Source organism: Cydia strobilella, chromosome 18 (genome assembly GCF_947568885.1).
Source record: "Cydia strobilella chromosome 18, ilCydStro3.1, whole genome shotgun sequence".
Classification (NCBI taxonomy): Eukaryota; Metazoa; Arthropoda; class Insecta; order Lepidoptera; family Tortricidae; genus Cydia; species Cydia strobilella.
The window spans coordinates 14,812,758-14,825,424 of record NC_086058.1 but is presented as its reverse complement, the minus strand read 5'-3'; the positions used below and the strand labels follow the sequence as shown (position 1 = coordinate 14,825,424).

Genomic DNA, 12,667 nt, shown 5'->3' with positions numbered 1-12,667 from the left:
ACGCTAAACAGTCGAAATTTTCACAGATGATGTATTTCTGTTGCCGCTATAACAACAAATACTAAAAGTACGGAACCCTCGGTGGGCGAGTCCGACTCGCACTTGGCCGGTTTTTTTATGTGCACGGCATCATGAATAGTTAATTAAGATAACAGAAGACGTATTCTATCGATAAATAATGTAAAATACAAAAAAAAATACCGGTTTAATCGTGAGTCGTGAATTTTGACCACCTGATGTCGTGAAAAAAAAAAATACTAGAAAAGTAATGAGGAAATAACTTCTAGCTATTTGAGCATGTTATGCAGATTCAAAAGTGGTATGATACATGTACCTGTATAGAAATTATGATCTTTCGAATGCCTTACAAAAAACAAGTTAAAACTAGGTAATCTGCAATCCGTTGCTATTAAGATATCTCATTCTGGATACAGAAATAAAAAACGCCCATTTAGTATTTGCCGAATGCCTAAAAGAAAGAGATGGAAAATGCTTATCTCCCTTTTTAGGGATATCATTGAGTTGATAAAGGTTCAAAGAAAATAAAATCCAGGTTGAAGTTTATTTGATTTATTACATTAATTTAACAGTAATAGATGTTCGAGTTGTTTTCCCCGGGCTCGTATGCACGCTTGGCGACGTCTTGTAAAATGTCTAGTTAATTTCCTTAAATTATGAAATAAAACTATGAAAACGGATTATATCGCGTATATTGAATTTATAATACATCCCGACGTTTCGAACTCTTTACAGCGTTCGTGGTCAACGGGTGACTGAGGAAAAATTACAAAATGCAAAAATACCCACATACTAAAATAATGAACAATCATAGACTACAAACTTTAAGGCTGGTTGTACATGCAAAATCGGTTCATAAGGCTAGTTATACACTATAATTATTTTTCAAAGATATATATATATACGCGATAAAAAAAAAAAAAAAAACTATGCCGGCTCCAACCCTACACCACGGACCCGAGAAGATTTAATTCCCTCCTAAATTGTAGGAGGGTATCCCAATATGGGACCGGCAACAAACTCGGCGGGACACATCTTTTCAAAACATCAGAATGTCCAGCATCATCCAACACTACGGTCTCACAGTCTATGTCTCGCTTGCTCCTTTATCAGGTGGACTACAGGATCCCAAGCTGGTGGTAGAGAAAAGCCATCTTCCCTATTAAAGTTTGGATATTTCTTAATCTCAATGGCCTCGCGCAGCATTCTGGGTATGTAACGCTTCTCCTTGGCAAGAACCAATAATTTCCTTAAATTAATTTCGGAAATGCTTCGTGCTGCCTCGAAGACACGCCGCCGTAGTTCCTCTTACCTTATTAGTTGGCCCGGGTTTAAAAAAAATGCATTGTTAAATAATGTGTAATGTACGAAACCTTTGGAACGCGAGTCCGACTCGCACTTGCCCGGTTTTTTTTATTGGAGCACAGTTACCCACCAAGGAGCAAAGTAGGTCCATTTTACGGTGTTCATCTCTCATCTTCGGAAAGCTCTCTTTTCACACCTACACGGACATTTAAATATTTGGAAACTGTAACTCTAGGGTGTAAAAAGCCATTTTCTACCCGGCTACTTACTCTTTTACGTTCTATTATTCTTCTCAATATGTCGTATTTACTATTTCTGTAGATATGTCCGAAGTAAGCTGTTTTTCTTCGTTTTATTTTTAGCTTTATAGGTAATTTTTTAGGTGTCCGTACCTCAAAAGGAAAAAAACGGAACCCTTATTAGGGTTCCGTGCCTGAAAAGGAAAAAAACGGGACCCTTATAGGATCACTCGTGCGTCTGTCTGTCCGTCTGTCACAGCCTATTTTCTCCGAAACTACTGAACCAATTAGGTTGAAATTTGGTAAACATATGTAAGTTTGTGACCCAAAGACGGACATGTAACGTAAAGAAATTAATTTTAAACATGGGGGCCACTTTTGAAAATTAAAAAATAAATGTTTTTCAAACTATATCGTGTTACATATCAAATGAAAGAGCTCATTGTGAGAATCTCAAATATTTGTTTATAGTTTTCGGATAAACAGTTTAGAAGTTATTCAAGAAAATAGGCAAAAATGACCTTTCCCCTCCCCTTTATCTCCGAAACTACTGAGTCCAAAATTTTTAAAAAAATACACAAAATAGATCTTTACCTACAGATCGTACAGATCACAGAAAACCTATTAGAAATGTGCAGTCAAGCGTGAGTCGGACTTAATTAGTTAGTTTTTGATCCGACCCCTACAGGTTTTTTTAAAGACATTTCTCTCACGTTTCACATAAAAAATACATTGTTTAAATTGTGTAATGTCCGGAATCCTTGGAACGCGAGTCCGACTCGCACTTGTTTTATGTCATCTAAGTTTAAAGGCAAATTTTCCTCAATAGGTGGTAAATATGCTAATGCAGCAATGGGACCACATTCGCTGATGACGGGTGCGTAATTGTAGCCGCTGACACCCAGGCGCAGCTCGTAGAAATATCCTGCATTGCCATGGGTCAAGTGGCATCATGGTTCATGGCCAATGATATGACATTAAATGTCGAAAAAACTAACATTATACGATTTGGGCTCCGTGGCAGGCAAGAACACAATTTAAATATTATCTGCAATGGGCAGCCGGTTCCACAGGTGGATGAGGTGAAATATCTCGGTCTAATAATAGTTTCCGGCATCACGCGGATTTCTCACATCGACACCCTGTGCGCTCGGCTCTCATCTGCGTGTTTTGCGCTTAGTAAATTGCGTCCTAGCCTTAGCACCGACTATGTGAAAAAAGCCTACTACGGCTACTTTCATTCACTTCTCGCTTATGGCGTCGACCTTTGGGGTAACGCGGCAGAGCGTGAAAGAGCGTTCAGGTTGCAAAGACGAGCGATTCGAGTCGTGGCAGGTGTCCCATGGGATCGTGACGCAAAAAATCTGTTCCAGGAGCACATGATACTGACACTACCAAGTTTGTACATCCTGGAAATTGCAAAATATGTACGAGCGCACTTGGATCAATTCTAACGTCCATAAGTTATATATTTAAGTTTCATGGCGCATTGGATTTCTGTAAAGTCATGTAACATATTTTCAAATAAAATAAAATAAAATAAAAATAACCGTAACACAAGACAGCGACATAAATTTCAACCACCCCCAACTAGTGCTCATCACACAAATAAATGCCCTTACCGGGATTCGAACCCAGGCTTTCGGCTTCACAGGCAGGGTCACTACCCACTAGGCCAGACCGATCGTCAAATCGACTAATAGCCCCCGTTTGGCCTATTTTGATAGAATAGTAACTACCAATGAGGATATAATAAGATAGAGCGGTACTGTCATAGTAAATTTTGTAACCACTTTAAATTCACTGCCATCTATCGACATACTTTAAAACTAAAAATGAAGATTTATAAAAATACGTTAAAATGTATTTAAATATGGATAAATGTTTTTTTTATTTGCATTAATTATTTTTATATGATTTTGACCCATGTTCTTTCACTGGTATGCGTTAAAATTATAAATAACAAACGAAACAGTCAATGCCCTCTATACGAGAGTAGGCCAAAACTAGTGGCGCCATCTGATCGAGAATCAAATTTTCGTGATTTTCGAGGCACGTTTTTTCCTTAGACTGTATCCATCTATTACGGAGTTATATCTATCTTTGGTAACTACGAAACCCTACACTGAGCATGGCCCGACATGCTCTTGGCCGATTATTTACATTACCACATATTACTTACCTACCTAAGTTTATAATATGAACTTACAATTAAATTTCGTCCATGACATTAGCGAATGGACACAAATAAATGAATTGAATATTTATCAAAACGCGATAGTCTAGACTAGATTCACGGTACTGCTGGATTTATCTCGGGCATTCGATACTATAGACCATAATCTATTAATTTCCAAACTGGCTTTTTATGGTTTTGATTCTCTTACCCTAAAATGGCACGGACCGTATTGATGGTCACAGAAGCTAAAAACCTAGGCATTCTTATGGACGGTAAATTAAATTTCCATAACCATGTGATAGACATTTCAAGAATATGTTTTTATCGACTTAAGATACTATACCAAGTTCGTAAATATTTGTCAACTGATGTGAATTGCTCTTTATGAATCACTAGTCTTATCAAAACTGAATTATGCAGATACGGTTATAGGAAGATGTCTTCTATACAAAACAAAAAAGCTCATACAGCGAGTGCAGAACGCATGTGCTCGATTTTGTTTTGTTATATCGCCCAGAACTCACATAACTCCTTACCTTAATAACAGCGGGCTGATGAACATGGAGTCACGTCGTTCATTGCATTTCGCATGTATGCTATTTGGCATTATTAAGTCATTGACACCCCAATATTTATCTAAAAAATTGCAATTTTCTCAGCGGCATGTTAGAGAAGCTACTCGTCTTATCTGCCCACGGCACAATACAACTGCATTTCGTGGTAGCTTTAGATTTGTTTAGATATTCTGCCACGAAATGCTGGAACAACATACCGCCGCCCATAAGAATCACACATTCCATTTTGTCTTTCAAAGTAGAATACAAAAAGTATATTCTGAATTTGCAGAAATCTGCTCAAAGAGTTGATCACTTGTAAGTGCCAACCATTACTCTAATAAGTTACAAATATTATCAGTTATTAAATAAGCCATATATTAATATATAGGTATACTTAATAAGTCAAATTGAAATAGGTACCTAATATTTATTTGTAATATCTGTTCTGATCTCAATTTAGTTTAACCAATGTTAGTTAAGTTTACGTGCTGACGCGATCGCTTGGACAGGTCTCCACGGAAGACCAGCGTCAAGATACCTGAAAGGTAACTTGACATCTAGCTGAGGGGAGACCTTTTCAGTGACGTTTATGTTTTATATTAATAAAAGTGTATTACATTTAAGCAATACTGTAAGCGTCCTGAATAAAGTTAATTTCTTTCTTTCTTTCTTTCTTTCTATTAATTATAGTCATAGCACTAGGTATTAAATCTTTGGTATTAAGAATACGGTAATTAATTTAAGCAGTAGGCGGAAGTCATTTCCAGCTTTAGACATTATGAGAATAATGAGAAAATGTTTTGACATTCTGATATTCTAGGAACACGTTATTACCTATATATATGATATTTGGCTGTAACGTACCTGAATCCTATTTTTAACCGACTTCAAGATTTCAAAGGAGGAGGTTCTCAATTCGGTTGTATGTTTTTTTTGTTTTTTTTTTAATGTTTGTTACTCCATAACTCCGTCATTTCTGGACCGATTTTGAAAATTCTTTTTTTGATTGTAAGTATATACATACAGATTGGTCCCGTTTTTGTCAAAACGCAGTTCTGATGATGGGATCCATGAGGAATCGAGGGAACTCTTCGAATGTTAAAGGCATACATTTAGTGATTTTAGTATTTTCATCAACAAATCCAGCACTTCCATTTTAAAAAGTGACATTTGATGAAGTGGAACTGCTGATGATGATCAGAACAGAACTCTTCAATGACGCATAGTTCACGTTTAGCGATTTGTCCTCTTCGTTATGTTTTTTAAGCAAGTTAGGTTTTCAAGAAACATTTTTGTCAAGCTCGAGTTCTGATGATGGGATCCATGAGGAATCGAGGGAACTCCTCAAATGTGAAAGGCATACATATAGTGATTTTTGTATTTTTATAAACAAATCCAGCACTTCCATTTTAAAAAGTGACATTTGATGAAGTGGAACTGCTGATGATGATCAGAACGGAACTCTTCAATGACGCATAGTTCACGTTTGGTGATTTGTCCTCTTCGTTATGTTTGTTAAGCAAGTTAGGTTTTCAAGAAACATTTTTGTCAAGCTCGAGTTCTGATGATGGGATCCATGAGGAATCGAGGGAACTCCTCAAATGTGAAAGGCATACATATAGTGATTTTTGTATTTTTATAAACATATCCAGCACTTCCATTTACAAAGTGACATTTGATGAAGTGGAACTGCTGATGATGATCAGAATGGAACTCTTTAATGACGCATAGTTTACGTTTGGCGATTTGTCCTCTTCTTTATGTTTGTTACGCAACTTAAGTTTTTAAGACATATTTTTGTCAAGCACGAGTTCTGATGATGAGACCCACGAGGAACCGAGGGAACTCCTCAAATGTGAAAGGCATACATATAGTGATTTTTGTTTTTTTATCAACAAATCCAGCATTTACATATAAAAAAGTGACATTTGATGAAATGGAAACTGCTGATAATGATCAGAATGGAACTCTTCAGTGACACATAGTTCACGTTTGGCGATTTGTTCTCTTCCTTATGCACCCAGACCTAAACTTGGACCCGGACTCGGACCCGGGTCTGAACATGGACCCCAACTCGGACCCGGACCCGGACCGAACTCTGACCCAAACTTGGACCCGGACAGCCGGACACGGACCCGGACTCTGATCCGGACCCAGAAATGCTACTAGAAAAGTGGGTTAGGTGGGTGGTTGGGTTTTGAACTGCGATTCTCACAGAACAGAACTGCTATCAGAAAAGTAACCTACTTTTCTGATAGCAGTTCTGTTCTGTTCGGTTAGAGCTGTGACCCTTACAGAAACGAAATGCTATCAGAAAAGTAGGTAAGGTTAGGTTAGAACTGCGACCCTTACAGAAACGAAATGCTACTAGAAAAGTGGGTGGTTTTACCTCCTTTTCTACATTATTAGGCAAAAGATGCTGTCTTTTTCATTTCATTGTCTCGAATCTAAGAGTGCACCATCAACAATAAGTGAACTTTCAGCGGCATCCCCCATTGAAGTCGGTTTTTTTTTTCTTAAAAATTATTATTCTGTACAGTCGCCATCAGGTATATCGGAGCGGCCGAGGCGCTCACAAATATCTGAACACGCCTATATTGTCAAGGCGTTAGAGGGCGTGTTCAGATATTTTTGAGCATCTCGGCCGCTCCGATATATCTGATGGCGACTGTACAATCGAGAATTTTGGTAATTATGAAACTAATGCATTTTCACTTTCAGTCTTAATAATAATTCGGTAGGTATTTGAAGTTATTGTTCATTTTACATGATTTTACCAACTATACAATTTGGATATCGGTTGTAATGTGTAAATGTTAATTAAATGACATTTTATTGTATTGAAAATTAAGGCATTTTGGAGGTAGGACAATTTGAGATTTAGATATTGTAAGGGCATTATGATATTTGACTGTAACGGATCGGAATCTTCTGTTATACGCAGGCCGCCGACTGCTGCTATACTTCTCATTTATACTCCAAAGACGCCAAACATGATATTGTTTATCTGCGGATCTTCTAAAACCTGTGTAAAACCACAGTAAAACATAAAATAACGAAATGACGTCAATCTGTTTACAGATCCTCAATAATCACCTATTTACTTCCGCACTCAGTTGTTTACCTTAATTGTCCTTTTTTTAGTCACAACAAAGTGTGAAGTTGATTTCCGTAAATTATTGTTTAACAATAACTTCGAAGCAGTTAACATCTTCACCTCTTGATCCCTAGTTGTATACATCGTTATTAAAGGTCCACATAATTAAAGGTGGGTTTTTATGATCTAATCCTCGTCAACCACCGCAGAGCGAAAATTTATTTGAAAGAAGAAAGAAGAAAATACATTTTCACCTCAGCAGCTCGAACAAGCCTACTTTCGTCACTCCCTGGAGTGAGGAAAGTGCGACTTTCCTCACTCCAGGGAGTGAAACAATGTAGCTTTTTAATTTAGTGAAGGCCATGAACTTCATACTTTTATTACATTTTTTTATGGTACGGTACGGTACGGTACGGTCCGGTCCCGTCTCGTCTCGTATCGTATCGTATCTTATCGTATCGTACATATTATAATTTTTTCTGTTTATTCTGTGTAATTCGAAATACATTTTAACCTTTAATATGTTCTCACTACTGAGGTGAAAAATTATGTGTGCAACACGAGAGCAAAGTTATTTTACATCTCGTGTTTTTGAGTCCCTCGCTACGCTCAAGATTCTACATTAGAATCTTTCGCTTTCTCGGGACTCAAAATAAACACTCGCAAGAAAAACCAACTTTCCTCTCTTGTTGTACAAATAACTATTATTTGACGCCACAACATAGTACATAAAAAAGAAAGGCATTTTTTTTATACCACGTCGGTGGCAATCAAGCATACGGCCCGCCTGATGGTAAGCAGTTACCGTAGCCTATCGACGCCTGCAACACCGGAGATATTACACGCGCGTAGCCGACCCTTTAAAAACCTGTACACTCTTTGAAGAACCCCATACTGTAGCCCCTCGGGAAAACCTCTGCAGGGAGCTCATTTCACAGCCGAAGCGTACACGGGAGGAAATTCCTCTTAAACCGCACAGTACGCGACCATTTAGGTGCTAGGGTGTGAGGATGAACACCCTGCCGATGGCGAGCGGTGCGGTGATAGAAAGCGGCCGTTGGCATCATGTCAAACAGTTCTTCAGAGCACAGCCCATTGTAAAAGCGGTAGAACACGCATAAGGAGGCGAAGTCTCTCCTTAGACTTAAAGGTTCAATGCCGCTTGTGTTTGGGATCATGCTTGCGGACAAAAAAACATTTGGACGCTAAAAAGGATCCCCACTCAGGCAAACCGTGGCGCTGGTTTTTTGTGGGGACCTGACTTTAATCTATAAATTAATGGCGACACGTACACCAACGATTTAAAATTTATATGAATACAAGAAAGTTAAAATTCCAACAATTCTAAAACTATGAATGCCAGGTGAAGGGTTAATAGTCTGACACTTCATTTTTACCCGACCAGAGAAAAAAAAAAAGATAAAAGATAAAAAAATGTTTTTATTGCACAGTGAGCATACAAATGTAGTACAACACTGGTTTGAGCAATGGTGTGTAACGACCGACCTAAAGGGGCCCGTCTGAAAATCAGCGCTGGGTATATATATCAACATATATCTAGCATAGAGTAACTTATACTAGAGCGGTACAGTATAGTATTATATAATCTGTGGCGGTACTGTCATAGTAAATTTTGTAACCCCAGTAAATTCACTGCCATCTGTCGACACACTTTAAAACTAAAAATGAAGATATATAAAAATACGATAAAATGTATTTAAATATGGATAAATGATTTTTTTTATTTGCATTAATTATTTTTATGATTTTGACCCGTTCTTTCACTGATATGCGTTTAAATTGTTAAATAACAAACGAAACCGTCAACGCCACCTATACGACAGTAAGCCAAAGCTAGTAGCGCCCTCTGAACGAGAATCAAATTTTCTTGATTTTCGAGGCACGTTTTTTCCTTAGACTGTATCCGTCTATTACGGAGTTATATATATCTTTGTATCTACCAAAAGCTGAGACTGGTACCCATTGCCTATACCACAAACAGACCTAGATGTAGTTTACTGTTTCAATTTTCTTTTTTTTTCTTTCTTTCTGTGCACGTTTTCTATAATGTTTTTTGTGAAATTTAAGTGTATTGTGTTTTTTTTTGGTTTTGTCTCTTGTGCAATGTTTTTTATATATTTTTTTCTTTCTGGTATAAGCAATAAAACATTTTTTTTTTAACACAAGTTTCTGAGAAGAGTTGGTGCGTAACTGACTTGACGTTCGGAGATTCCAGGAGTCCCCGCGCTAGGCTAGGCCTGTATCGCGGGAGACCAGATAGTACCTACATTTTTATGTCATGCGAATTAACTAGAATCATAGAGTATCTTTGCTAGAACATAGAGTAACTTATACTAGAGCGTACTGTCATAGTAAATTTTGTAACCCCAGTAAATTCACTGCCATCTGTCGACACACTTTAAAACTAAAAATGAAGATTTATAAAAATACTATAGAATGTATGTATAGATAAATGATTTTTTTTATTTGCATTAATTATTTTTATGATTTTGACCCATGTTCTTTCACTGATATGCGTTAAAATTGTTAAATAACAAACGAAACCGTCAACGCCATCTATTCGACTGTAGGCCAAAACTAGTAGCGCCCTCTGAACGAGAATCAAATTTTCTTGATTTTCGAGGCACGTTTTTTCCTTAGACTGTATCCATCTATTACGGAGTTATATCTATCTTTGCTAGAATGTAGCCGCCGTGCAGGTCTCGACGACAAATAAAAAGACTTCGATTTGAAGTAAACGTGAAATCACATCGTGCTGGTTACGAGGTACAGTTGACAAAAACGGTTAAAGGTGTAGAAGTGGTGGTTCTAGTATGGAGGCTGATGCGAAAGTGATTTAGCTTATTTTGAATGGTAAAATGTAGTCTAAATTTAGGTGCCTCTAATTAGCCGCGATACAGGTTAAGTGGAGCGCTCCTATTGGTGCATTTAAATAAGCCTCCGCATAGTAAGCGAGCCCGACGGCTGCGTTTAGCTACTGCATTACAAATAAGAGGTTGCGTTCGCAACAAGAATGATATTCTTACAATTGAGGACAAAAATGAGATTCAGGTTTATATACCTGGATTGTGATAAATGCAATTTTTAAGATTACAACTATATAGGTAACTGAGTCTATCTGTTATTACATTATTGCTATTAAATTTGTTTCTAGGTTCAAATTTAGTTTCAATTGTATTACTATAATATTTTAGTCAAATTTAGTTAGTTTTATATCTATTACATTACAGATTTGCGTTAAACAATTTTTAAAGTTACAATATTTTATTCATTATGGTATTAGTTAAAGGATGACTCACGCTAGAATACTTACGTAGCGTCTTACGTAGGCGATCGTTGAGTAATTTATAGGGAAAAAAAATTAAATTATTTCTATCCTAAGCTGATTAAAGCGCCACCTATGGACCGTCTTGTAAACTACGTACCCTGGTGGGTGCGTAATGTAGTTAAGCTATCTAAGGTTCGGTAGAGAATAAAGAGAGTCCCATAGATGGCGCTGTTAAAACACACAATACAAAAATCGACTTTATTACATAATAATAAGGTCGATATCCTTCTAGCATCAAACCCGTGCACGTGTATTATAAACGGCATAGAGTAACTTATACTAGAGCGGTACTGTCATAGTAAATTTTGTAACCCCAGTAAATTCACTGCCATCTGTCGACACACTTTAAAACTAAAAATGAAGATATATAAAAATACGATAAAATGTATTTAAATATGGATAAATGATTTTTTTATTTGCATTAATTATTTTTATGATTTTTGACCCATGTTCTTTCACTGATATGCGTTAAAATTGTTAAATAACAAACGAAACCGTCAACGCCATCTATACGACAGTAGGCCAAAGCTAGTAGCGCCCTCTGAACGAGAATCAAATTTTCTTGATTTTCGAGGCACGTTTTTTCCTTAGACTGTCTATTACGGAGTTATATCTATCTTTGCACACCTAGGACACTTCCATACGTATCAACCTCCGAGCCTCATGTAAAAGATATAACCACTGTCATATTATGTATGTGGGTATGCAGCGCATTGGCTGTTTGTAAGGTCTACCTGTCTCTAAAATAAACATTCAGTCATTGCTCGATCTTGTCGTTCGATTGAAGAGTTCCCTATACCACAGATTATATAATACTATACTAGTACCTATACTCTTACAACCACCAGCATACAAATCCACGCGTACGAAGTTGCGGGCAACAGCTAGTCTACAATATTAGTGTTGAGTGTTGATAATTGCTATAACTGTTCCAAATTTCTCTCTACGTCAAACGATCTCTGAGCAAAACGCATTTAACCAATTTGCAAAACCGAAGTGATCCCATAAGTGTTCCGTGACATCTAGAGAGACAGGAAAAATGCTAGCGCCATCTATACAAACGCTTGACAGTTGCCAACCACCCCATTACCGGTTTTTTCATTATCCTTATGATACAAGGGCCTGACACTCTTTGATAGAGAAAGATAGTCTTATTGCGATTCCTATAAGAGGAAAGAGAAAATAGTGCCATCCTTTCTCCTTATCACCGAGCGGGTGGCATCATAGGTAGGAGGCGATGGCGAAATACCGAAATTTATAAGAGTGAAAGAGAAAAAATCCTATGCTGCCCAAATTTTATATGAATATTCTTTCTCTTACCCCCGGTCGCTCGGTGGCGCGTCTATAACTACTATGTCTATGTTATGATATATTGCACGTATTAGAAGTTTGTTCTGTACAGTGAGCAGCAGAAGTTCCTAAGCGGGCCAGGTGTTCAAAATGATCTGGACGCGACCTTATTGCTAAGAGAATAAGAGCGTGTCGAGGTAATTTTGAACACCTCGCCCGTTTAGCAACTTCTGCTGCTGGCTGTACTTATAAGGCTGGCACTTAAAGTGACGTAAAACATTTTAAACTGTATTTACAAAGAATTATATTTACAATACAATCGTATCACCTATGTCATAAAATAAGTTATAAATAGTACACATAATGGCATACCATAAGTTATAAATAGTACACATAATGGCATTGCATTAAAATTATGATGATTTTAAGTTTTCACTGTATAAAGGACTTCATAAATACTCAATTGAATATATACACGGTGGCTAAAAAATAAGTACATTCCCGTTGCCAGGGAGGTTTTGGGATTATACTGAGCAACTTTTACTATGGGACCAACCCCGAAATCGCGAAAAAAAATTTGGTTGTCTATGGGGGTATTTTTTTCGCGATTTCTTGGTTGGTCCCATAGTAAAA

At 37.2% G+C, this 12,667-nt stretch overlaps 1 protein-coding gene across 1 annotated transcript in view; it reads right to left on the bottom strand.

Moving 5' to 3' along the window:
* LOC134749607 (NADH dehydrogenase [ubiquinone] 1 alpha subcomplex subunit 11) overlaps positions 1-12,667 on the bottom strand; it is a 219,711-nt gene that overhangs the window by 138,135 nt on the left and 68,909 nt on the right. The gene's annotated exons all lie outside the window — the stretch shown is intronic.